At 49.2% G+C, this 24,310-nt stretch overlaps 18 non-coding genes across 18 annotated transcripts; all 18 read left to right on the forward strand.

Annotated features, from left to right (window-relative positions):
* The first annotated feature begins 3,476 nt into the window (after nt 1-3,476).
* On the forward strand, nt 3,477-3,550 carry Trnan-guu (transfer RNA asparagine (anticodon GUU)). Its single transcript has one exon. It is a non-coding gene; the product is annotated as a tRNA-Asn (tRNA).
* Nucleotides 3,551-4,239: 689 nt separating this feature from the next.
* Nucleotides 4,240-4,311, forward strand: Trnat-cgu (transfer RNA threonine (anticodon CGU)). The gene has a single exon. It is a non-coding gene; the product is annotated as a tRNA-Thr (tRNA).
* Nucleotides 4,312-4,644: 333 nt separating this feature from the next.
* On the forward strand, nt 4,645-4,718 carry Trnan-guu (transfer RNA asparagine (anticodon GUU)). The gene has a single exon. It is a non-coding gene; the product is annotated as a tRNA-Asn (tRNA).
* Nucleotides 4,719-5,407: 689 nt separating this feature from the next.
* Trnat-cgu (transfer RNA threonine (anticodon CGU)) lies at nt 5,408-5,479 on the forward strand. Its single transcript has one exon. It is a non-coding gene; the product is annotated as a tRNA-Thr (tRNA).
* Nucleotides 5,480-5,812: 333 nt separating this feature from the next.
* Nucleotides 5,813-5,886, forward strand: Trnan-guu (transfer RNA asparagine (anticodon GUU)). The gene has a single exon. It is a non-coding gene; the product is annotated as a tRNA-Asn (tRNA).
* Nucleotides 5,887-11,152: 5,266 nt separating this feature from the next.
* On the forward strand, nt 11,153-11,226 carry Trnan-guu (transfer RNA asparagine (anticodon GUU)). Its single transcript has one exon. It is a non-coding gene; the product is annotated as a tRNA-Asn (tRNA).
* Nucleotides 11,227-11,915: 689 nt separating this feature from the next.
* Trnat-cgu (transfer RNA threonine (anticodon CGU)) lies at nt 11,916-11,987 on the forward strand. Its single transcript has one exon. It is a non-coding gene; the product is annotated as a tRNA-Thr (tRNA).
* A 334-nt stretch (nt 11,988-12,321) lies between these two features.
* Nucleotides 12,322-12,395, forward strand: Trnan-guu (transfer RNA asparagine (anticodon GUU)). Its single transcript has one exon. It is a non-coding gene; the product is annotated as a tRNA-Asn (tRNA).
* Nucleotides 12,396-13,084: 689 nt separating this feature from the next.
* On the forward strand, nt 13,085-13,156 carry Trnat-cgu (transfer RNA threonine (anticodon CGU)). Its single transcript has one exon. It is a non-coding gene; the product is annotated as a tRNA-Thr (tRNA).
* A 334-nt stretch (nt 13,157-13,490) lies between these two features.
* On the forward strand, nt 13,491-13,564 carry Trnan-guu (transfer RNA asparagine (anticodon GUU)). The gene has a single exon. It is a non-coding gene; the product is annotated as a tRNA-Asn (tRNA).
* Nucleotides 13,565-14,253: 689 nt separating this feature from the next.
* On the forward strand, nt 14,254-14,325 carry Trnat-cgu (transfer RNA threonine (anticodon CGU)). The gene has a single exon. It is a non-coding gene; the product is annotated as a tRNA-Thr (tRNA).
* A 334-nt stretch (nt 14,326-14,659) lies between these two features.
* On the forward strand, nt 14,660-14,733 carry Trnan-guu (transfer RNA asparagine (anticodon GUU)). The gene has a single exon. It is a non-coding gene; the product is annotated as a tRNA-Asn (tRNA).
* A 689-nt stretch (nt 14,734-15,422) lies between these two features.
* On the forward strand, nt 15,423-15,494 carry Trnat-cgu (transfer RNA threonine (anticodon CGU)). The gene has a single exon. It is a non-coding gene; the product is annotated as a tRNA-Thr (tRNA).
* A 333-nt stretch (nt 15,495-15,827) lies between these two features.
* Nucleotides 15,828-15,901, forward strand: Trnan-guu (transfer RNA asparagine (anticodon GUU)). Its single transcript has one exon. It is a non-coding gene; the product is annotated as a tRNA-Asn (tRNA).
* Nucleotides 15,902-16,590: 689 nt separating this feature from the next.
* Nucleotides 16,591-16,662, forward strand: Trnat-cgu (transfer RNA threonine (anticodon CGU)). The gene has a single exon. It is a non-coding gene; the product is annotated as a tRNA-Thr (tRNA).
* Nucleotides 16,663-16,996: 334 nt separating this feature from the next.
* Nucleotides 16,997-17,070, forward strand: Trnas-gcu (transfer RNA serine (anticodon GCU)). Its single transcript has one exon. It is a non-coding gene; the product is annotated as a tRNA-Ser (tRNA).
* A 689-nt stretch (nt 17,071-17,759) lies between these two features.
* Trnat-cgu (transfer RNA threonine (anticodon CGU)) lies at nt 17,760-17,831 on the forward strand. The gene has a single exon. It is a non-coding gene; the product is annotated as a tRNA-Thr (tRNA).
* Nucleotides 17,832-18,164: 333 nt separating this feature from the next.
* Trnan-guu (transfer RNA asparagine (anticodon GUU)) lies at nt 18,165-18,238 on the forward strand. Its single transcript has one exon. It is a non-coding gene; the product is annotated as a tRNA-Asn (tRNA).
* The last annotated feature ends 6,072 nt before the right edge of the window (nt 18,239-24,310 follow it).

A 24,310-nucleotide genomic window follows, 5' to 3' on the forward strand; every position in this document is an offset into this window, starting at 1 on the left:
GTACAATGCATCTGCGTGATGTTTGGGAACACAAATATCCAACCCTGGTGAAATATACGTTTTTTACCGCGTCCTCATGCAGTAGACTCGACAGATTTTATTTATCTGATTTTTTATGTGATAAAATTCTTTCTGTCGATGTTATTCCTACTAGTTTTTCTGACCATTGTGCCTTTACTGCAACTGTAAATCTTAGTCACCAACCTGCAAAACTTTATCGTTCCCAGTGGATATTAAATGTTTCCCACCTTGCCGACAGTGCTATGGATGATGTTATAAGTGGCGTGTGGGAGCGATGTCTTCGCTCTGTCCCGCGATACCCCTCCTTGCTGGTTTGGTGGACTGCGTTTGCCAAGCCCAAGATTCGTCAGACTTTGATTTTTTACTGTGCTGCAAGGGCGCGTGATTTTAAGAACACGTATGAATATTACTACTCTGTCCTGCGTGAACTATATGACGCAGCGGGTACCTCTCCTCTGCGGATCCATGATGTTCGTCGTATTAAAGCCAAGCTTTTGAGCCTTAAACGACGACAGATGGATGGTCTGCGAGTTAAGTCGAAACCTCACTCTCTTGTTGAAGGTGAACTGACATCCTTGTACCACCTGCTACGGCATCAGACTCGTCGTCGTCGCTCCTTCATCTCTTCTCTCACGGTGGATGATGGACGACAGCTTATTGCACAGGAGGAAATGATTCGTGCTCTTCACCAATATTACACTAGTCTCTATTCTGCCGATGATTCTGGTGGGTCTCTTTCGGAAGATGTCTTTGGGGATCTAACTGCGACGATCGCGCCTGACGCGAACGGCGAATTTCTCCGGGAGTTCCAGGTAGATGATGTTTTCGATTTTATTGCTCGCTCTCCGTCCAGTAAATCGCCGGGTCCAGACGGCCTGCCTAAAGAATTTTATCTTCGTTTTTGGCCTCTTTTGGGTGGCATTTTTACGCAGATTTTAAATGAGATTGTCAGGGGGATGGATGTGCCTGCCGATTTTAAAGTAGGGAAAATTGTTTTAATTCCGAAGTCCTCTGGTCGTTTATCTGCTGCCAATCTTCGTCCGCTCACATTGCTGAATTTTGACTACAAGACAGCTGCTAGAGCGCTCAATAGCCGGTTGTCTTCTCTGCTTCGGGGTGTGATTGGTGCACATCAATGTTGTTTTCATGATAGATCTATTCTGACACCAGCAGCCGAATATCGGGATGTTGTCTCGGTTGCGGCGGTTACAAACGTACATTGTGCCTTTGCCTTCCTTGATTTTTATAAGGCTTTTGATCACGTCAGTCATGTGTTTTTGGATCGTGTTTTAGGTACAATAGGTTTTAACGCTTCATCACGTGGTGTTCTTGGCAATTTGTATAGGGGAATAACAGCTCGGGTGTCAGTCAATGGGCAGCTGACGCCGCCCATTGCTATCCGCCGCGGAGTGCCTCAGGGTAGTCCGCTCTCTATGTCTTTATTCGTATTGTCCCTGGAACCGCTGCTTCGGACTATTGCTCTCAAGCTTCAGGGTATGTCCCTCTCTGGTGGGAAGCTCTCGGTTAAGGCATATGCGGATGATGTCGTTGTTCTCCTCCGTCAACGTGATGATATCCCGTTGTTGAAAGGGGCAGTTGATGCATACTGTCGTGTCTCTGGAGCGCGTCTCAATCAGGGTAAATGTAAGTTCCTTGATATCCGAGGATTTCGCGATGCTGCCGTCCCTTGGGCCACTTTTGTCGATCGCCATACGTCCTTGGGGATTATCATTGATCGGTGTCCTCTAAAAATGGCGGCTCTCAATTGGAAATCTGTCACCGAGAAGATACAGGGGGCTCTGATGGTCCATGAGCAGCGCTCTGCTACTATTTTGCAAAAAGTCAGAATTTTAGACACCTACGTTCTATGTAAAGCTTATTATGTTGCTCAGCTGTTCCCACTTCCCATGATGGTGGCGAAAAGGTTGCGCCAATTGTCTAGCAGGTTTATATGGAAGGGCCATCTATTCAAGTTACGTTACGAGGTAATGACGAAACCGCGTATCTCCGGAGGCTTGGGCCTCTCTGACATTACTCGCAAGGCGTCTGCTTTGTACGTCCGCCGAACGACTCTAATTGTTACGCAAGAAGTGACTTCAATTACATCCAGGCTTTTTACTGTTGTGCGTCCGGCGAGCCTTGCTCCACCTGTCGATGTCGGACGCCTAAATTTTAAGTTGAAACACATTCGGGAATTTTACATTGCGGTGAGTTACCTCGGTGAAGTCTTCTTGCGGCGACCGGTGCCAACGACCAAGGGCTTGATTGCCCGCTGGGAGGGGCTGGCCGGTCCCAATCCAATAGAACTGGCGTCTCCATCTGTGTCCTGGAGGAACGTCTGGAAGAATGTTAGTCTGCCGATCCACTCTATGGCCGTGGCGTCCACGTGGTATAGGGTAATAAATAATTTGGTTCCCACCAATGTACGACTGCACCGTATTGGTCTTTCTGACACGGACACCTGTACTCGGTGCGGTCTCGTGGATACCCTTGAACATCGATTCACTTGCTGTGGGCACCTTGCTAATTGGCGTTGGCTCAGGAAACAACTTGCTTTTGTCACTAGGTCTGCTGAAGCCGCTTATACTATTGACATCATCGTCCGGCCCGATTCTTCCTTTTTTCCGCGAACGAAGCTCCATACCGTCATGTGGTTGATTGGCCATTTCGTACATTTTGTCAACAGTTGTCATGAAGAGGATGGACACCTAGCGTTTCGGCAGTACATGCTTACTGCTTACTGGCAGCGCTTGCGATTGCCAGGCCTCCGAGATGATTTTGCCAATATGCTTAGCCTGACATTTGAAAGAGAGGGTGTTGGCTAAGGTCACCTGTGTGAGCCATTTTCTTTTATACTGTTTCTGGATTTGCCGCCTTTATGTATGTTTCTTCTTTACTCCAGGACTGAAGTATTTCGTGTTTTAATCTTTATTTCAGTAAGCAGTCTACATTATATAGTCATGTTTTAGGATTTTAATTTCAGTTGTGTACTTCTTTCGAAGTGGCTGTGTTGTGAAAAAAAAAAAAAAAAAAAGAAAAAAAATGGTGTAATGGAAAAAAAAAAGTGGTAGAGCACTGGTCTCGTAAACCAGGGGTCGTGAGTTCGAACCTCACAGAAGGCATTCATTTTTTTTACCTTCCTGCAAGGAGCGGAGCTATCTCGAGCAGCATCTAACACAAGGCAGTACACTGAATGAGAGGGATGTTCTACAACCCATGACAAGTATTCCATTGGCCTCAGAGTTTTTCTGAATGCATAGGCAGAACAGTGGTTTGTTTGCATTTTGTAGCATAATGTCATGCTTGGCGATGTCATTCGTTTATGAGCCTCGCTACAGTGTGCATGCACGTTATCCATGTGAAGAGGCATAAGCAGATGCTACCATTCTGCGAGATTCCTGCAGAAGGTATACGAATTAGTTTGATATACAGAGCACAAGTGAGCCAAAGTCGAGGCCTCCGTGGCGCAATCGGCTAGCGCGTTCGGCTGTTAACCGAAAGGTTGGTGGTTCGAGCCCACCCGGGGGCGAAATCGTTTTAACTGGCACCTACGTGAGGACATACGTCAACTTTGTTAGAGATACACAGCTAGTGTGACAATTTGGCTGTGTTTGAGTGATGCCACAGAGCCTTATACACATTCAGCCAAGTGACACTGTAGGTAAAAACATGGCCCTACACAGACGTTCTACTGTTTTCCTATTTATTCGTCATGTGTGACACTGCAGTAGAGCGACGCCCACTACAAAAGACGTATTATTTACATTCAATTTCAGGGTATTCGTCGCGAGTGCCATATGACAGGGCCTGTCTCTCGATGTCGGTTTGTATTTGGTGTCTCGTAAGTGTCGGTCTGCAGTAGGCCGCTGTTGGCCGAGCGACGTGCAGTCGCCTTACATGAAGCCTCATGGGCACCGCCAGTGCCACTGTGGACAACAGCGCACTGTAGCCAGAGAGAGGAGCCGAAAGGCGCAATTCACAGTCGAGCCACGCTATCCCACAAGCTGTGCACTAGGTCAAGATTGTGCAGACGGCAAACCCTTGGTGGCCCGACGCTCGTCGTCGATCGTAAGGGCGAAACAGTCAAGAGATTTGGAAAACGGCAATGTGGACACCCCCAGCAGCAGCCGTGTGCCAAATCCGATATCTGGTCAAGGGTTGCAAGATTCAGTATGATGAAGTGAGAATTCGGAGACAGCTCACAAACACAAAGTTGCCGCCTTCTTAGCTCAGTGGTAGAGCACTGGTCTCGTAAACCAGGGGTCGTGAGTTCGAACCTCACAGAAGGCATTCATTTTTTTTACCTTCCTGCAAGGAGCGGAGCTATCTCGAGCAGCATCTAACACAAGGCAGTACACTGAATGAGAGGGATGTTCTACAACCCATGACAAGTATTCCATTGGCCTCAGAGTTTTTCTGAATGCATAGGCAGAACAGTGGTTTGTTTGCATTTTGTAGTATAATGTCATGCTTGGCGATGTCCTTCGTTTATGAGCCTCGCTACAGTGTGCATGCACGTTATCCATGTGAAGAGGCATAAGCAGATGCTACCATTCTGCGAGATTCCTGCAGAAGGTATACGAATTAGTTTGATATACAGAGCACAAGTGAGCCAAAGTCGAGGCCTCCGTGGCGCAATCGGCTAGCGCGTTCGGCTGTTAACCGAAAGGTTGGTGGTTCGAGCCCACCCGGGGGCGAAATCGTTTTAACTGGCACCTACGTGAGGACATACGTCAACTTTGTTAGAGATACACAGCTAGTGTGACAATTTGGCTGTGTTTGAGTGATGCCACAGAGCCTTATACACATTCAGCCAAGTGACACTGTAGGTAAAAACATGGCCCTACACAGACGTTCTACTGTTTTCCTATTTATTCGTCATGTGTGACACTGCAGTAGAGCGACGCCCACTACAAAAGACGTATTATTTACATTCAATTTCAGGGTATTCGTCGCGAGTGCCATATGACAGGGCCTGTCTCTCGATGTCGGTTTGTATTTGGTGTCTCGTAAGTGTCGGTCTGCAGTAGGCCGCTGTTGGCCGAGCGACGTGCAGTCGCCTTACATGAAGCCTCATGGGCACCGCCAGTGCCACTGTGGACAACAGCGCACTGTAGCCAGAGAGAGGAGCCGAAAGGCGCAATTCACAGTCGAGCCACGCTATCCCACAAGCTGTGCACTAGGTCAAGATTGTGCAGACGGCAAACCCTTGGTGGCCCGACGCTCGTCGTCGATCGTAAGGGCGAAACAGTCAAGAGATTTGGAAAACGGCAATGTGGACACACCCAGCAGCAGCCGTGTGCCAAATCCGATATCTGGTCAAGGGTTGCAAGATTCAGTATGATGAAGTGAGAATTCGGAGACAGCTCACAAACACAAAGTTGCCGCCTTCTTAGCTCAGTGGTAGAGCACTGGTCTCGTAAACCAGGGGTCGTGAGTTCGAACCTCACAGAAGGCATTCGTTTTTTTTACCTTCCTGCAAGGAGCGGAGCTATCTCGAGCAGCATCTAACACAAGGCAGTACACTGAATGAGAGGGATGTTCTACAACCCATGACAAGTATTCCATTGGCCTCAGAGTTTTTCTGAATGCATAGGCAGAACAGTGGTTTGTTTGCATTTTGTAGTATAATGTCATGCTTGGCGATGTCATTCGTTTATGAGCCTCGCTACAGTGTGCATGCACGTTATCCATGTGAAGAGGCATAAGCAGATGCTACCATTCTGCGAGATTCCTGCAGAAGGTATACGAATTAGTTTGATATACAGAGCACAAGCGAGCCAAAGTCGAGGCCTCCGTGGCGCAATCGGCTAGCGCGTTCGGCTGTTAACCGAAAGGTTGGTGGTTCGAGCCCACCCGGGGGCGAAATCGTTTTAACTGGCACCTACGTGAGGACATACGTCAACTTTGTTAGAGATACACAGCTAGTGTGACAATTTGGCTGTGTTTGAGTGATGCCACAGAGCCTTATACACATTCAGCCAAGTGACACTGTAGGTAAAAACATGGCCCTACACAGACGTTCTACTGTTTTCCTATTTATTCGTCATGTGTGACACTGCAGTAGAGCGACGCCCACTACAAAAGACGTATTATTTACATTCAATTTCAGGGTATTCGTCGCGAGTGCCATATGACAGGGCCTGTCTCTCGATGTCGATTTGTATTTGTTGTCTCTTAAGTGTCGGTCTGCAGTAGGCCGCTGTTGGCCGAGCGACGTGCAGTCGCCTTACATGAAGCCTCATGGGCACCGCCAGTGCCACTGTGGACAACAGCGCACTGTAGCCAGAGAGAGGAGCCGAAAGGCGCAATTCACAGTCGAGCCACGCTATCCCACAAGCTGTGCACTAGGTCAAGATTGTGCAGACGGCAAACCCTTGGTGGCCCGACGCTCGTCGTCGATCGTAAGGGCGAAACAGTCAAGAGATTTGGAAAACGGCAATGTGGACACCCCCAGCAGCAGCCGTGTGCCAAATCCGATATCTGGTCAAGGGTTGCAAGATTCAGTATGATGAAGTGACAATTCGGGGATAGCTCACAGACGCAAAGCTGCCGCCTTCTTAGCTCAGTGGCAGTTCCGCTTTAGACGCCGTGCAGTGTGGACGTGCCTAGTCTTCCGCTCCGCCGTAGCGTTACGTATAGTGGACTATCGTTTTTGTTTACGTGTTGTGTTGCAACTTCTGTGAGTGTTTCTCTGTCGTTGTTTCGTCCCTTGTGTTACTTTCTGTCCTTATTTCAGTGTTTTTTGTGTAGCGGTTTCGACCGCATATTTTGAAAATGTCATCCCAGGTTATTCCTCGTCAGGCTACAGTTAGTTTTGCTTTTGACAAGTCAACCCGCCATGTGCAACCTAGTTCTCTTGAGATTCATGATTGGTTGGTAGATACCTTTGGTGTTCATTCGGATCAGGTGCACACTGCTTATTTTGATACCGAACTGTATGTTTTCTTTGTTAAGTTTATGGACCCACTTCAGGTTGATAAAATTCTTTCTAAATACGGTCATCAAGTTCTCTTTCGGCATCGGGATGATTCTGTAAGTACCGTGCTGCTTTCCAATGCTTCCATTACGTACACCAGTGTTCGTGTTTACAACCTTCCACCGGAGGTGGATAATGTCTATCTTAAGGAGGGTCTACAGAAGTATGGTGATGTAAAGAGCATTCGCCTTGAACGCTGGTCAAGCCAACATCGCCTGCAATGTTACAGTGGTATACGTTCAGTCGAAATGCACGTTAAGCAGAATATTCCATCTCACCTGCAGATCGGTGGATATCGTGTCCATGTAACATATAGTGGTCAGGTTGGCACCTGTTTTTTGTGCAATGAAAGTGGCCACGTGCGTACCGACTGTCCGCGAAGAGTTTTTGTTTTAAAAAATTCTCTCGAACAGTGTCGCAAGCTAACAGTCGCTGACCTCGTTGCAGGTGGTTCTGCTCTTGGTGTAGCACAGTCCAGTGGTAGTAGCGCCCCGCCACAGGTTTTGCGCACCCCTGACACAGAATTTCCTCCTTTGCGTGCTAAATCTGATGTTGTTCCGTCTGTCCCTCAGGTTGGTGTGCCACTTTTGAATAATAAGAGGCGTCGCCCACACGATGGAAACAGTACGGATGAGGATCTCCCTGAGATGCCCCAGTCTGAGCGACCGGCATCCTCCGAGCCACTGTGTACTGTAGCTGCTCCCTGCCCTCCTGAGGTAGCGGTTCCGGTGGCGGCTGCTGGCGCCCCTCCGGCCTCCGACGCAGCTTCTCTCGAGTCGGGTCGTCGGTCGGGCCTGTTGGCGCCGTCTTCCGAACCGACTTCGATGTCACAACAAGTGGAGCCGCGACAACTTCCTGCTTCGCTGCCCCATACCTCTGCCAGCGGAGCTGCTCCGCTTCCTTCCAACTCTGCGGCCTCGGACCTTCCTGCTCACGTTTCGCCTCCGTGCAGTCCATGTTTGCCGGAAGCTAGTGCAGGTGTTGACCATTCCGTTTTGTCGGATGTTTCCCCCGCGACCCCGGATCCCGCATGTGGACCGGCGCGGGTGGTGTCGGATACAGAACTTGACCCTCCTACGTCACCGGCGGCTGAAGCTTCCTTGCCCGTCAGCCGACGCAAGTTACGCGTTCAGCCGAACGTTAATGCTGTTCGTAAAAAACCGAAACGTAAGGGATCCGCGGAACGGGGTAGCAGTCCCCCTCCCTCGGATGCCTCCGTCACCCCTGCTATGGACTGTGACGCTGGTGCGTCGGTGTAGGTCATTTGTTTTCTCGCTTTTCTCTCTATGGTTCAAGCATACACCTTTCTTACCTTAAATGTTAACCGTATTGAGTCCGACGTTCGCATTGCCTCTTTGCGGCAGTTTATTTACGACGCCTGTGCGGACGTAGTGTTTTTGCAGGAAGTGTTGTTTTCTGATCTCTCTCTACCTGGATTTCAAACTGTTTTTAATGTCGCGCCGGAATATTCAACAGGAACTGCTCTTTTCTTTCGAGAGGGCATTCCTATTACTGACATTGAATTCCTTGACTCTGGCCGTGGGATTGGTTGTCGTCTTTTTGATCTCCGCCTCGTTGTTTTGTATGCCCCCTCTGGTTCGGGTCACACTGTGGCTCGATCGCGCTTTTATAAAGAAGAGCTTATTTATCTTTTGCGCCAGAGTCCTCGGAGTCTCCTGCTCGGAGGCGATTTTAATTGTGTTTTACGCCCTGAAGACCAGTCTCCCAATTTTAATTATTGCCGTGATTTACATGACTTAGTTCGTACGATGCATCTGCGTGATGTTTGGGAACACAAATATCCAACCCTGGTGAAATATACGTTTTTTACCGCGTCCTCATGCAGTAGACTCGACAGATTCTATTTATCTGATTTTTTATGTGATAAAATTCTTTCTGTCGATGTTATTCCTACTAGTTTTTCTGACCATTGTGCTTTTACTGCAACTGTAAATCTTAGTCACCAACCTGCAAAACTTTATCGTTCCCAGTGGATGTTAAATGTTTCCCACCTTGCCGACAGTGCTATGGATGATGTTATAAGTGGCGTGTGGGGGCGATGTCTTCGCTCTGTCCCGCGATACCCCTCCTTGCTGGTTTGGTGGACTGCGTTTGCCAAGCCCAAGATTCGTCAGACTTTGATTTTTTACTGTGCTGCAAGGGCGCGTGATTTTAAGAACACGTATGAATATTACTACTCTGTCCTGCGTGAACTATATGACGCAGCGGGTACCTCTCCTCTGCGGATCCATGATGTTCGTCGTATTAAAGCCAAGCTTTTGAGCCTTAAACGACGACAGATGGATGGTCTGCGAGTTAAGTCGAAACCTCACTCCCTTGTTGAAGGTGAACTGACATCCTTGTACCACCTGCTACGGCATCAGACTCGTCGTCGTCGCTCCTTCATCTCTTCTCTTACGGTGGATGATGGGCGACAGCTTATTGCACAGGAGGAAATGGTTCGTGCTCTCCATCAGTATTACACTAGTCTCTATTCTGCCGATGATTCTGGTGAGTCTCTTTCGGATGATGTCCTTGGGGATCTAACTGCGACGATCGCGCCTGACGCGAACGGCGAATTTCTCCGGGAGTTCCAGGTAGATGAGGTTTTCGATTTTATTGCTCGCTCTCCGTCCAGTAAATCGCCGGGTCCAGACGGCCTGCCTAAAGAATTTTATCTCCGTTTTTGGCCTCTTTTGGGTGGCATTTTTACGCAGATTTTAAATGAGATTGTCAGGGGGATGGATGTGCCTGCCGATTTTAAAGTAGGGAAAATTGTTTTAATTCCGAAGTCCTCTGGTCGTTTATCTGCTGCCAATCTTCGTCCGCTCACATTGCTGAATTTTGACTACAAGACAGCTGCTAGAGCGCTCAATAGCCGGTTGTCTTCTCTGCTTCGGGGTGTGATTGGTGCACATCAATGTTGTTTTCATGATAGATCTATTCTGACACCAGTAGCCGAATATCGGGATGTTGTCTCGGTTGCGGCGGTTACAAACGTACATTGTGCCTTTGCCTTCCTTGATTTTTATAAGGCTTTTGATCACGTCAGTCATGTGTTTTTAGATCGTGTGTTAGGTACAATAGGTTTTAACGCTTCATCACGTGGTGTTCTTGGCAATTTGTATAGGGGAATAACTGCTCGGGTGTCAGTCAATGGGCAGCTGACGCCGCCCATTGCTATCCGCCGCGGAGTGCCTCAGGGTAGTCCGCTCTCTATGTCTTTATTCGTATTGTCCCTGGAACCGCTGCTTCGGACTATTGCTCTCAAGCTTCAGGGTATGTCCCTCTCTGGTGGGAAGCTCTCTGTTAAGGCATATGCGGATGATGTCGTTGTTCTCCTCCGTCAACGTAATGATATCCCGTTGTTGAAAGGGGCAGTTGATGCGTACTGTCGTGTCTCCGGAGCGCGTCTCAATCAGGGTAAATGTAAGTTCCTTGATATTCGAGGATTTCGCGATGCTGACGTCCCTTGGGCCACTTTTGTCGATCGCCATACGTCCTTGGGGATTACCATTGATCGGTGTCCTCTAAAAATGGCGGCTCTCAATTGGAAATCTGTCACCGAGAAGATACAGGGGGCTCTGATGGTCCATGAGCAGCGCTCTGCTACCATTTTGCAAAAAGTCAGAATTTTAGACACCTACGTTCTATGTATAGCTTATTATGTTGCTCAGCTGTTCCCACTTCCCATGATGGTGGCGAAAAGGTTGCGCCAATTGTCTAGCAGGTTTATATAAAAAAAAAAAAAAAAAAAAAAGTGGTAGAGCACTGGTCTCGTAAACCAGGGGTCGTGAGTTCGAACCTCACAGAGGGCATTCATTTTTTTTTACCTTCCTGCAAGGAGCGGAGCTATCTCGAGCAGCATCTAACACAAGGCAGTACACTGAATGAGAGGGATGTTCTACAACCCATGACAAGTATTCCATTGGCCTCAGAGTTTTTCTGAATGCATTGGCAGAACAGTGGTTTGTTTGCATTTTGTAGTATAATGTTATGCTTGGCGATGTCATTCGTTTATGAGCCTCGCTACAGTGTGCATGCACGTTATCCATGTGAAGAGGCGTAAGCAGATGCTACCATTCTGCGAGATTCCTGCAGAAGGTATACGAATTAGTTTGATATACAGAGCACAAGTGAGCTAAAGTCGAGGCCTCCGTGGCGCAATCGGCTAGCGCGTTCGGCTGTTAACCGAAAGGTTGGTGGTTCGAGCCCACCCGGGGGCGAAATCGTTTTAACTGGCACCTACGTGAGGACGTACGTCAACTTTGTTAGAGATACACAGCTAGTGTGACAATTTGGCTGTGTTTGAGTGATGCCACAGAGCCTTATACACATTCAGCCAAGTGACACTGTAGGTAAAAACATGGCCCTACACAGACGTTCTACTGTTTTCCTATTTATTCGTCATGTGTGACACTGCAGTAGAGCGACGCCCACTACAAAAGACGTATAATTTACATTCAATTTCAGGGTATACGTCGCGAGTGCCATATGACAGGACCTGTCTGTCGATGTCGATTTGTATTTGGTGTCTCTTAAGTGTCGGTCTGCAGTAGGCCGCTGTTGGCCGAGCGACGTGCAGTCGCCTTACATGCAGCCCCATGGGCAACGCCAGTGCCACTGTGGACAACAGCGCACTGTAGCCAGAGAGAGGAGCCGAAAGGCGCAATTCACAGTCGAGCCACGCTATCCCACAAGCTGTGCACTAGGTCAAGATTGTGCAGACGGCAAACCCTTGGTGGCCCGACGCTCGTCGTCGATCGTAAGGGCGAAACAGTCAAGAGATTTGGAAAACGGCAATGTGGACACCCCCAGCAGCAGCTGTGTGCCAAATCCGATATCTGGTCAAGGGTTGCAAGATTCAGTATGATGAAGTGACAATTCGGAGACAGCTCACAAACGCAAAGCTGCCGTCTTCTTAGCTCAGTGGTAGAGCACTGGTCTCGTAAACCAGGGGTCGTGAGTTCGAACCTCACAGAAGGCATTCATTTTTTTTTACCTTCCTGCAAGGAGCGGAGCTATCTCGAGCAGCATCTAACACAAGGCAGTACACTGAATGAGAGGGATGTTCTACAACCCATGACAAGTATTCCATTGGCCTCAGAGTTTTTCTGAATGCATAGGCAGAACAGTGGTTTGTTTGCATTTTGTAGTATAATGTCATGCTTGGCGATGTCATTCGTTTATGAGCCTCGCTACAGTGTGCATGCACGTTATCCATGTGAAGAGGCGTAAGCAGATGCTACCATTCTGCGAGATTCCTGCAGAAGGTATACGAATTAGTTTGATATACAGAGCACAAGTGAGCCAAAGTCAAGGCCTCCGTGGCGCAATTGGCTAGCGCGTTCGGCTGTTAACCGAAAGGTTGGTGGTTCGAGCCCACCTGGGGGCGAAATCGTTTTAACTGGCACCTACGTGAGGACATACGTCAACTTTGTTAGAGACACACAGCTAGTGTGACAATTTGGCTGTGTTTGAGTGATGCCACAGAGCCTTATACACATTCAGCCAAGTGACACTGTAGGTAAAAACATGGCCCTACACAGACGTTCTACTGTTTTCCTATTTATTCGTCATGTGTGACACTGCAGTAGAGCGACGCCCACTACAAAAGACGTATAATTTACATTCAATTTCAGGGTATACGTCGCGAGTGCCATATGACAGGACCTGTCTGTCGATGTCGATTTGTATTTGGTGTCTCTTAAGTGTCGGTCTGCAGTAGGCCGCTGTTGGCCGAGCGACGTGCAGTCGCCTTACATGCAGCCCCATGGGCAACGCCAGTGCCACTGTGGACAACAGCGCACTGTAGCCAGAGAGAGGAGCCGAAAGGCGCAATTCACAGTCGAGCCACGCTATCCCACAAGCTGTGCACTAGGTCAAGATTGTGCAGACGGCAAACCCTTGGTGGCCCGACGCTCGTCGTCGATCGTAAGGGCGAAACAGTCAAGAGATTTGGAAAACGGCAATGTGGACACCCCCAGCAGCAGCTGTGTGCCAAATCCGATATCTGGTCAAGGGTTGCAAGATTCAGTATGATGAAGTGACAATTCGGAGACAGCTCACAAACGCAAAGCTGCCGTCTTCTTAGCTCAGTGGTAGAGCACTGGTCTCGTAAACCAGGGGTCGTGAGTTCGAACCTCACAGAAGGCATTCATTTTTTTTTACCTTCCTGCAAGGAGCGGAGCTATCTCGAGCAGCATCTAACACAAGGCAGTACACTGAATGAGAGGGATGTTCTACAACCCATGACAAGTATTCCATTGGCCTCAGAGTTTTTCTGAATGCATAGGCAGAACAGTGGTTTGTTTGCATTTTGTAGTATAATGTCATGCTTGGCGATGTCATTCGTTTATGAGCCTCGCTACAGTGTGCATGCACGTTATCCATGTGAAGAGGCGTAAGCAGATGCTACCATTCTGCGGGATTCCTGCAGAAGGTATACGAATTAGTTTGATATACAGAGCACAAGTGAGCCAAAGTCAAGGCCTCCGTGGCGCAATTGGCTAGCGCGTTCGGCTGTTAACCGAAAGGTTGGTGGTTCGAGCCCACCTGGGGGCGAAATCGTTTTAACTGGCACCTACGTGAGGACATACGTCAACTTTGTTAGAGACACACAGCTAGTGTGACAATTTGGCTGTGTTTGAGTGATGCCACAGAGCCTTATACACATTCAGCCAAGTGACACTGTAGGTAAAAACATGGCCCTACACAGACGTTCTACTGTTTTCCTATTTATTCGTCATGTGTGACACTGCAGTAGAGCGACGCCCACTACAAAAGACGTATAATTTACATTCAATTTCAGGGTATACGTCGCGAGTGCCATATGACAGGACCTGTCTGTCGATGTCGATTTGTATTTGGTGTCTCTTAAGTGTCGGTCTGCAGTAGGCCGCTGTTGGCCGAGCGACGTGCAGTCGCCTTACATGCAGCCCCATGGGCAACGCCAGTGCCACTGTGGACAACAGCGCACTGTAGCCAGAGAGAGGAGCCGAAAGGCGCAATTCACAGTCGAGCCACGCTATCCCACAAGCTGTGCACTAGGTCAAGATTGTGCAGACGGCAAACCCTTGGTGGCCCGACGCTCGTCGTCGATCGTAAGGGCGAAACAGTCAAGAGATTTGGAAAACGGCAATGTGGACACCCCCAGCAGCAGCTGTGTGCCAAATCCGATATCTGGTCAAGGGTTGCAAGATTCAGTATGATGAAGTGACAATTCGGAGACAGCTCACAAACGCAAAGCTGCCGTCTTCTTAGCTCAGTGGTAGAGCACTGTTCTCGTAAACCAGGGGTCGTGAGTTCGAACCTCACAGAAGGCATTCATTTTTTTTTACCTTCCTGCAAGGAGCGGAGCTATCTCGAGCAGCATCTAACACAAGGCAGTACACTGAATGAGAGGGATGTTCTACAACCCATGACAAGTATTCCATTGGCCTCAGAGTTTTTCTGAATACATTGGCAGAACAGTGGTTTGTTTGCATTTTGTAGTATAATGTCATGCTTGGCGATGTCATTCGTTTATGAGCCTCGCTACAGTGTGCATGCACGTTATCCATGTGAAGAGGCGTAAGCAGATGCTACCATTCTGCGAGATTCCTGCAGAAGGTATACGAATTAGTTTGATATACAGAGCACAAGTGAGCCGAAGTCGAGGCCTCCGTGGCGCAATCGGCTAGCGCGTTCGGCTGTTAACCGAAAGGTTGGTGGTTCGAGCCCACCCGGGGGCGAAATCGTTTTAACTGGCACCTACGTGAGGACGTACGTCAACTTTGTTAGAGATACACAGCTAGTGTGACAATTTGGCTGTGTTTGAGTGATGCCACAGAGCCTTATACACATTCAGCCAAGTGACACTGTAGGTAAAAACATGGCCCTACACAGACGTTCTACTGTTTTCCTATTTATTCGTCATGTGTGACACTGCAGTAGAGCGACGCCCACTACAAAAGACGTATAATTTACATTCAATTTCAGGGTATACGTCGCGAGTGCCATATGACAGGACCTGTCTGTCGATGTCGATTTGTATTTGGTGTCTCTTAAGTGTCGGTCTGCAGTAGGCCGCTGTTGGCCGAGCGACGTGCAGTCGCCTTACATGAAGCCCCATGGGCAACGCCAGTGCCACTGTGGACAACAGCGCACTGTAGCCAGAGAGAGGAGCCGAAAGGCGCAATTCACAGTCGAGCCACGCTATCCCACAAGCTGTTCACTAGGTCAAGATTGTGCACACGGCAAACCCTTGGTGGCCCGACGCTCGTCGTCGATCGTAAGGGCGAAACAGTCAAGAGATTTGGAAAACGGCAATGTGGACACCCCCAGCAGCAGCGGTGTGCCAAATCCGATATCTGGTCAAGGGTTGCAAGATTCAGTATGATGAAGTGACAATTCGGAGACAGCTCACAAACGCAAAGTTGCCGCCTTCTTAGCTCAGTGGTAGAGCACTGGTCTCGTAAACCAGGGGTCGTGAGTTCGAACCTCACAGAAGGCATTCATTTTTTTTACCTTCCTGCAAGCAGCGGAGCTATCTCGAGCAGCATCTAACACAAGGCAGTACACTGAATGAGAGGGATGTTCTACAACCCATGACAAGTATTCCATTGGCCTCAGAGTTTTTCTGAATGCATAGGCAGAACAGTGGTTTGTTTGCATTTTGTAGTATAATGTCATGCTTGGCGATGTCATTCGTTTATGAGCCTCGCTACAGTGTGCATGCACGTTATCCATGTGAAGAGGCGTAAGCAGATGCTACCATTCTGCGAGATTCCTGCAGAAGGTATACGAATTAGTTTGATATACAGAGCACAAGTGAGCCAAAGTCAAGGCCTCCGTGGCGCAATCGGCTAGCGCGTTCGGCTGTTAACCGAAAGGTTGGTGGTTCGAGCCCACCTGGGGGCGAAATCGTTTTAACTGGCACCTACGTGAGGACATACGTCAACTTTGTTAGAGACACACAGCTAGTGTGACAATTTGGCTGTGTTTGAGTGATGCCACAGAGCCTTATACACATTCAGCCAAGTGACACTGTAGGTAAAAACATGGCCCTACACAGACGTTCTACTGTTTTCCTATTTATTCGTCATGTGTGACACTGCAGTAGAGCGACGCCCACTACAAAAGACGTATTATTTACATTCAATTTCAGGGTATACGTCGCGAGTGCCATATGACAGGACCTGTCTGTCGATGTCGATTTGTATTTGGTGTCTCTTAAGTGTCGGTCTGCAGTAGGCCGCTGTTGGCCGAGCGACGTGCAGTCGCCTTACATGCAGCCCCATGGGCAACGCCAGTGCCACTGTGGACAACAGCGCACTGTAGCCAGAGAGAGGAGCCGAAAGGCGCAATTCACAGTCGAGCCACGCTATCCCACAAGCTGTGCACTAGGTCAAGATTGTGCAGACGGCAAACCCTTGGTGGCCCGACGCTCGTCGTCGATCGTAAGGGCGAAACAGTCAAGAGATTTGGAAAACGGCAATGTGGACACCCCCAGCAGCAGCTGTGTGCCAAATCCGATATCTGGTCAAGGGTTGCAAGATTCAGTATGATGAAGTGACAATTCGGAGACAGCTCACAAACGCAAAGCTGCCGTCTTCTTAGCTCAGTGGTAGAGCACTGGTCTCGTAAACCAGGGGTCGTGAGTTCGAACCTCACAGAAGGCATTCATTTTTTTTTACCTTCCTGCAAGGAGTGGAGCTATCTCGAGCAGCATCTAACACAAGGCAGTACACTGAATGAGAGGGATGTTCTACAACCCATGACAAGTATTCCATTGGCCTCAGAGTTTTTCTGAATACATTGGCAGAACAGTGGTTTGTTTGCATTTTGTAGTATAATGTCATGCTTGGCGATGTCATTCGTTTATGAGCCTCGCTACAGTGTGCATGCACGTTATCCATGTGAAGAGGCGTAAGCAGATGCTACCATTCTGCGAGATTCCTGCAGAAGGTATACGAATTAGTTTGATATACAGAGCACAAGTGAGCCAAAGTCGAGGCCTCCGTGGCGCAATCGGCTAGCGCGTTCGGCTGCTAACCGAAAGGTTGGTGGTTCTAGCCCACCCGGGGGCGAAATCGTTTTAACTGGCACCTACGTGAGGACGTACGTCAACTTTGTTAGAGATACACAGCTAGTGTGACAATTTGGCTGTGTTTGAGTGATGCCACAGAGCCTTATACACATTCAGCCAAGTGACACTGTAGGTAAAAACATGGCCCTACACAGACGTTCTACTGTTTTCCTATTTATTCGTCATGTGTGACACTGCAGTAGAGCGACGCCCACTACAAAAGACGTATAATTTACATTCAATTTCAGGGTATACGTCGCGAGTGCCATATGACAGGACCTGTCTGTCGATGTCGATTTGTATTTGGTGTCTCTTAAGTGTCGGTCTGCAGTAGGCCGCTGTTGGCCGAGCGACGTGCAGTCGCCTTACATGAAGCCCCATGGGCAACGCCAGTGCCACTGTGGACAACAGCGCACTGTAGCCAGAGAGAGGAGCCGAAAGGCGCAATTCACAGTCGAGCCACGCTATCCCACAAGCTGTTCACTAGGTCAAGATTGTGCAGACGGCAAACCCTTGGTGGCCCGACGCTCGTCGTCGACCGTAAGGGCGAAACAGTCAAGAGATTTGGAAAACGGCAATGTGGACACCCCCAGCAGCAGCGGTGTGCCAAATCCGATATCTGGTCAAGGGTTGCAAGATTCAGTATGATGAAGTGACAATTCGGAGACAGCTCACAAACGCAAAGTTGCCGCCTTCTTAGCTCAGTGGTAGAGCACTGGTCTCGTAAACCAGGGGTCGTGAGTTCGAACCTCACAGAAGGCATTCATTTTTTTTACCTTCCTGCAAGCAGCGGAGCTATCTCGAGCAGCATCTAACACAAGGCAGTACACTGAATGAGAGGGATGTTCTACAACCCATGACAAGTATTCCATTGGCCTCAGAGTTTTTCTGAATACATTGGCAGAACAGTGGTTTGTTTGCATTTTGTAGTATAATGTCATGCTTGGCGATGTCATTCGTTTATGAGCCTCGCTACAGTGTGCATGCACGTTATCCATGTGAAGAGGCGTAAGCAGATGCTACCATTCTGCGAGATTCCTGCAGAAGGTATACGAATTAGTTTTATATACAGAGCACAAGTGAGCCAAAGTCGAGGCCTCCGTGGCGCAATCGGCTAGCGCGTTCGGCTGTTAACCGAAAGGTTGGTGGTTCGAGCCCACCCGGGGGCGAAATCGTTCTAACTGGCACCTACGTGAGGACATACGTCAACTTTGTTAGAGATACACAGCTAGTGTGACAATTTGGCTGTGTTTGAGTGATGCCACAGAGCCTTATACACATTCAGCCAAGTGACACTGTAGGTAAAAACATGGCCCTACACAGACGTCCTACTGTTTTCCTATTTATTCGTCATGTGTGACACTGCAGTAGAGCGACGCCCACTACAAAAGACGTATTATTTACATTCAATTTCAGGGTATTCGTCGCGAGTGCCATATGACAGGGCCTGTCTCTCGATGTCGGTTTGTATTTGGTGTCTCGTAAGTGTCGGTCTGCAGTAGGCCGCTGTTGGCCGAGCGACGTGCAGTCGCCTTACATGAAGCCTCATGGGCACCGCCAGTGCCACTGTGGACAACAGCGCACTGTAGCCAGAGAGAGGAGCCGAAAGGCGCAATTCACAGTCGAGCCACGCTATCCCACAAGCTGTGCACTAGGTCAAGATTGTGCAGACGGCAAACCCTTGGTGGCCCGACGCTCGTCGTCGATCGTAAGGGCGAAACAGTCAAGAGATTTGGAAAACGGCAATGTGGACACCCCCAGCAGCAGCCGTGTGCCAAATCCGATATCTGGTCAAGGGTTGCAAGATTCAGTATGATGAAGTGAGAATTCGGAGACAGCTCACAAACACAAAGTTGCCGCCTTCTTAGCTCAGTGCAGTCTGCTCGCGGCTGGCGAGGTGAGCGGACGTGCGCTGTTTACGTCCTCGCTGTTCCGGCCAGCTCCGCGGCGAGTGGTGAGTCAACACGGTGGGACTAGCCGTTTCTCGAGGAATTTAGTCATGTACACGTGGTAACGATGGGGTCTCATTTCCGTACAAACACACTGAAATTTAGTTTCGACGACCATTATGCACGACCTAAGCCATACGAAATAGAGGCCTTTTTGTGCGATGTAGTGAAGTTACAATTTGGCGACGTTATCGGGATCCATTTGTCGATAGTTAGCCGAACAGTCTATGTGAAGATGTCGAACACAGAATGCTGTGCACGAGTAATAGCTTCTTCGGGAGGTCGATTTAAGTTCACCCATTGTGACGGTAACGTGGGGGATGTGACGGTTGAAATGGCGGGACTTGGCGTCAGGACCATTAGGATCTTTGAACTTCCGTTTGAGGTGCCTGCAGGGCAGATCAATCAGGTTCTTACTACATATGGCACGGTCTTAAGCAATACAGCGGAGAAGTGGACAACTTTCAATACCTTCCCTGTTCTCAATGGGGTGCGGCAGATCAAAATTGATCTTCGGCGTCACGTCCCTTCCTATATATACGTCAGTGGATGTAGAGCCATTGTCATGTATGACGGGCAACCCCGAACGTGCTCAGGTTGTGGTAAGGAAGGCCATGTTCGCTCGGACTGCATGCAGCGGAGGATAGCGCAGTTACCAGTGGGAGAATCCGAAAGACCTGCGACTATGCAGTCGTTGCCGGTAAGTTACTTTGCGGCAGTCAGAGGACCGGAACCGGACCACTTACTAGTAGAGGAGGCGGCTCCTCGCCCGTCACCACCTGAGACCAAAGATGCGCCCATAGTCACGAACCAGATAACGGCGACAAACTTATCCGCTGCCCAGTCAGAGCAACAGGTAACTCCCGATGACGAGGGCCATGCCGCAGTTGCTGCGGCTGAAAACGTCGTGCTCCAGGATCCGGAGGGCCCGCAGGAACCGGACCAGACCGTATCTTCCGATAGTGAGATGAGCCGACCACGGCACTCACCCTGCAGACGCAAAAAACAACGGATTGCGCCCCCGAACGCGGACCAGACGGCGAAGGAGGTGCGAGAAAAGGCTCAGCGGGTTGCCCGCACACTTGGAGGAACACCGGTAGCACAAGACGATGGCATCCACCAGGTCCTCATTCCGGCGGACATTCTTGCGACGGCCGAGCCACCTACCCCTCCCACCGAACGGATGGTAGTGCACGCGACACGGGAGGTGACCCCGCATGACTTACCCATGCAGACACTTGACGGCGACACCCCGGAGGTTGGCCTCCGGGCGACCGGCAACTGGGCCGATGATGTGGAAAACGTTCCGCCAGGAGGGGACTTGAATGACGATCCTATGGTTGGTGTGGGGACGGCGGTCATGCGCGGGGTCGGGGATGATACGGATGGGCTTCCCCCCCGCCCCAGCGACCAGTAATCTATAGTGTGTGTAGTCACAGAAGAGGCCTTCCTTCCTTCCTTCCGCGAATGACTTCAGCACAAGCTTACAGGATAGGGACTGTCAACATCAACAGTATCAGCAGCAATCTAAAGCTACAGACCTTCCGTGATATGTTATATGCGGCCGAACTCGACGTGGTCTTACTACAAGAGGTGAAGAACATAGACCTCGCCACGATTAGTGGATATATAGCCTTCACTCATCCCGGGACTGTGCAAGAACTTGGAACAGCCATCCTCACAAAGGAAGGGATACTAGCGACTGACGTAGAGTATCTCCCAACGGCGAGAGGCATGGCGCTCACCATTTACGATACTCGTATTGTCAACGTCTATGCCCCTTCAGGCACTGGTAATAGACAGCAACGGGCGGCATTTTTTAACGTTGCTATTGCACCATTGCTTGTAGGCCATTACGACCACATTATATTCGGTGGCGACTACAACTGCGTCCTATCTCCGAAAGACCAGACGCCACATTTTAACACTTGTCCGGATCTAGCGGCTATAATACGGGACTTTCATTTTATTGATACCTGGGAACACGTCAATGGCGATAGGCCAGGATTCACGCATATCACGACTCACTCCGCCAGCCGACTCGATCGTATTTACGTCACGCTGGATTTAAGTCGAAGACTTTTGCAGACGGAGATATGGCCGACCGTCTTCTCTGACCACGCGGCGTACATTTGTACACTCAACCTCCAACGCCAAGGGACGTACCGTGGAAGAGGATACTGGAAGTTGAATGTATCGCATTTGGACGAACAGGCATGCCATGAACTCTTCGCTGCGTCTTGGGCGGCTTGTGAGAGAAGGTTTTCTCAATATGCCTCGGCGTTGGAATGGTGGCTCAACTGTGCAAAACCGACGATCAGGAAGGCCTTTATGAGATACTCCCGTGACAGGAAGGACTGGTACACCAGGACGGTCGAGTTCTATTTCCAGGTCCTTCGAGACTTATACCGCCCGGACGCGTCGATTATAGACAATCACCAGGAAATACAACGGATAAAAGCCACGATTACGACTTTGACGCGTCAAAAGCTCGTCGGGTGCAAAGTCAGGGCGCGACTTCGTGACGGTGTCGCCGGCGAGCAACCTTCCATCTATCACGTACTTAAGGAGCGGACAGGTCGCCGCAGGAAACTGGTCACTGAACTACGGACGGAGGACGGATGTTTGTTGTTGCAGCAGCGTGAGATATCAGCTGAGATGAAGCACTATTATGCGACGCTGTACGCCGCTGGCCCTGTGGATCACGAGGCGATGGAGGCTTTACTGTCGGGTATAACCCGCAAGGTGAATCAGACGGAAGCACTTCAATTGTTGGCTGAACCTACAGAAGAGGAAGTAGAAGATGCACTGCTGACGGGCCCTGAGAACAAGTCACCTGGTCCAGACGGCCTACCGGTGGAGTTCTATCGCACATTTAAACGACTGTTGTTACCGAAACTGACGTGCATATGCCAGGAATTAATGGACCCCGACAAAGAAATCCCGCGACAATTCAGTGAGGGCTTGATCATACCGGTTCCTAAGTCGCCATTGGCGCAATCCGCAAAACACTACCGCCCGCTCACACTTCTAAACTGTGATTATAAGATCTTTGCAAGGATTATAGCTAGGAGACTCAAACCGGTGATGAACACGGTTACAGCCCCGCCACAAACGAGTGTCGGTATAGGCCGCAACATTCACGACACCTTGTGTGACTATCGCGACGTCATAGCGGTAGCTGCCGCCTGTCGCATTCCGTGCGCCTTGGTTGCTCTCGATTTTGACAAAGCATTCGACCGTGTGAACAATGAGTATTTATTGCAAACCATGCAGACAATGAACTTCCCCCACCGTTTCCTCACCATCATCGCACGACTACTGCGCCACTCCCAGTCCACGATTTTGCTCAACGGGCGATCAGTGGGGCCGATAACTATTGAAAGTTCGGTCAGACAGGGCTGCCCTATGTCGATGGCGCTGTTTGCTATCGCCATCGAGCCGCTATTAACAGCGCTGACCTCACACCTCCAGGGTGTCCTGATGTATGGTCACAAGTTTGTATGCCGCGCCTACGCGGATGATGTGGCCTTTCTTGTGCGAACCACGTCTGAGATACGGACGGCGATGGACATAGTAGAGCAGTATAGGAAGGCGGCGGGGGCTCAGTTGAATGTAATGAAGTCCGGTGTCCTGAACATCGGTCGCGGATTGAAGGCCCCTATTCCTGGACAGATCAAGGTGGTCACGGTCATGAAGTGCTTGGGAGTGAAATTTACTCGTGACATCCGACGCACGATTGCAATCAATTACAAAGATTTGCTAAATACAGTGCGCGCGAGCATACGTCAACATACCCTCAGGTCGCTGGACGAAATACAACGCGTGGCCTTGGTGAACATTTATCTCGTCTCTAAAGTTAACTATGTGGCACGCGTACTTCCGCTACCCCTCCTGATGGCAAGCAGATTGTTAGCTGCCTTCGGCCACTTTGTCAGCCGCGGCCACATTTTCAAAGTCAAGTATTCTACATTGACTCTACCGTCGGCGTCAGGTGGTCTCAACCTCACCGACGTCTATACGAAGACACGGGCCCTGTACGTCAGTTCTACATTTAGCAGATGGAAGAATTCGCCCAATAGTATCACCACTTTTCTATTGAACGAAATAAAGCCGGCTAATCTTGACGCGCCTGTGGATGTTCATCACATACCAGACGACCTTCATCATATCAAGCAATTTTTGCTTGACTATAGCTACATCCGCCTGGGAATGCCTGAGGAACAAATAGTCACAGTGCGAGCAGTGTACAAATATTTGCTCACGACGCACGCTCGAAACAGTATTGAAGTTAAGTACCCCGAGGCAGTCTGGCCACGTGTATGGAGAAGTGTTCATCATCCACATTTGCCAACGGGAGTGAGAGCATTGTGGTATTACGTGGTCAATAGAAAACTTCCCACGACTTCCCGCTTACATTCGATACATTTGGCTGATACTTCCCTTTGTGCACCCTGTAACGTGCAAGATACTGATGAACACACATTCGTATGCGGTACGGCGCATGAAATCTGGAAAGCGGTTAGAAACCTCTTGGCATTTCTACAACGCACGTCCCCTCAAGCCATCACCCTTAAGAGTCTACTTCTACCGGACGATGACCTCTACCCTACCACGAAACGAAATGCCGTAAACTGGCTGAAAGGACAAGCAATCTACTATATTATTACAAACTCAGAACGTAGCATTGGAGACTTTTCGACATATTTACAAACACAGCACGATGGACTTCGCAAACTTCCACATTATAAACAGGAATACGCAAATTTTCTAATCAAAGCGATCATGGATCCCCCACAGAACTGGCGGGTGTAAAGCCAAGAGTAGACAAGACAGGACAGTAAAGAGAAGAGACCACACGATGAAACAGGACGAACTCGCAACGGAGTGAACACATTGCAACCCGAGAAGCCGACCTTACAGTTTTCCGACGTAAGAGGGCCACTAAGGTACGGTTGCCAAAGGTAATTTGAGAAAAATCACGAACAACCACAATGCCGATGGAGGCGGCACATACAGAGGATTTCTTCTCGGAGATGGCATTCATGAGTCGAAGCCACTCATCCCTTTTGTTTTCATTTACTTTATGTTATACCATTTACACAAAAAAAAAAAAAAAAAAAAAAAAAAAAAAAATTTAAAGCGTAGAAGCTAGCCGACGAAGGCAGAAAAGGTGAGCGATTGGATGGGCTATGTGGGGAGAAGGGAGGCCCAAAAAAAAAAAAAAAAAAAAAAAAAAAAAAATGGATAAAGCGTCGGACTTCAAAAAAAAAAAAAAAAAAAAAAAAAAAG

Source organism: Schistocerca serialis, unplaced genomic scaffold (genome assembly GCF_023864345.2).
Source record: "Schistocerca serialis cubense isolate TAMUIC-IGC-003099 unplaced genomic scaffold, iqSchSeri2.2 HiC_scaffold_1257, whole genome shotgun sequence".
NCBI lineage: Eukaryota > Metazoa > Arthropoda > Insecta > Orthoptera > Acrididae > Schistocerca > Schistocerca serialis.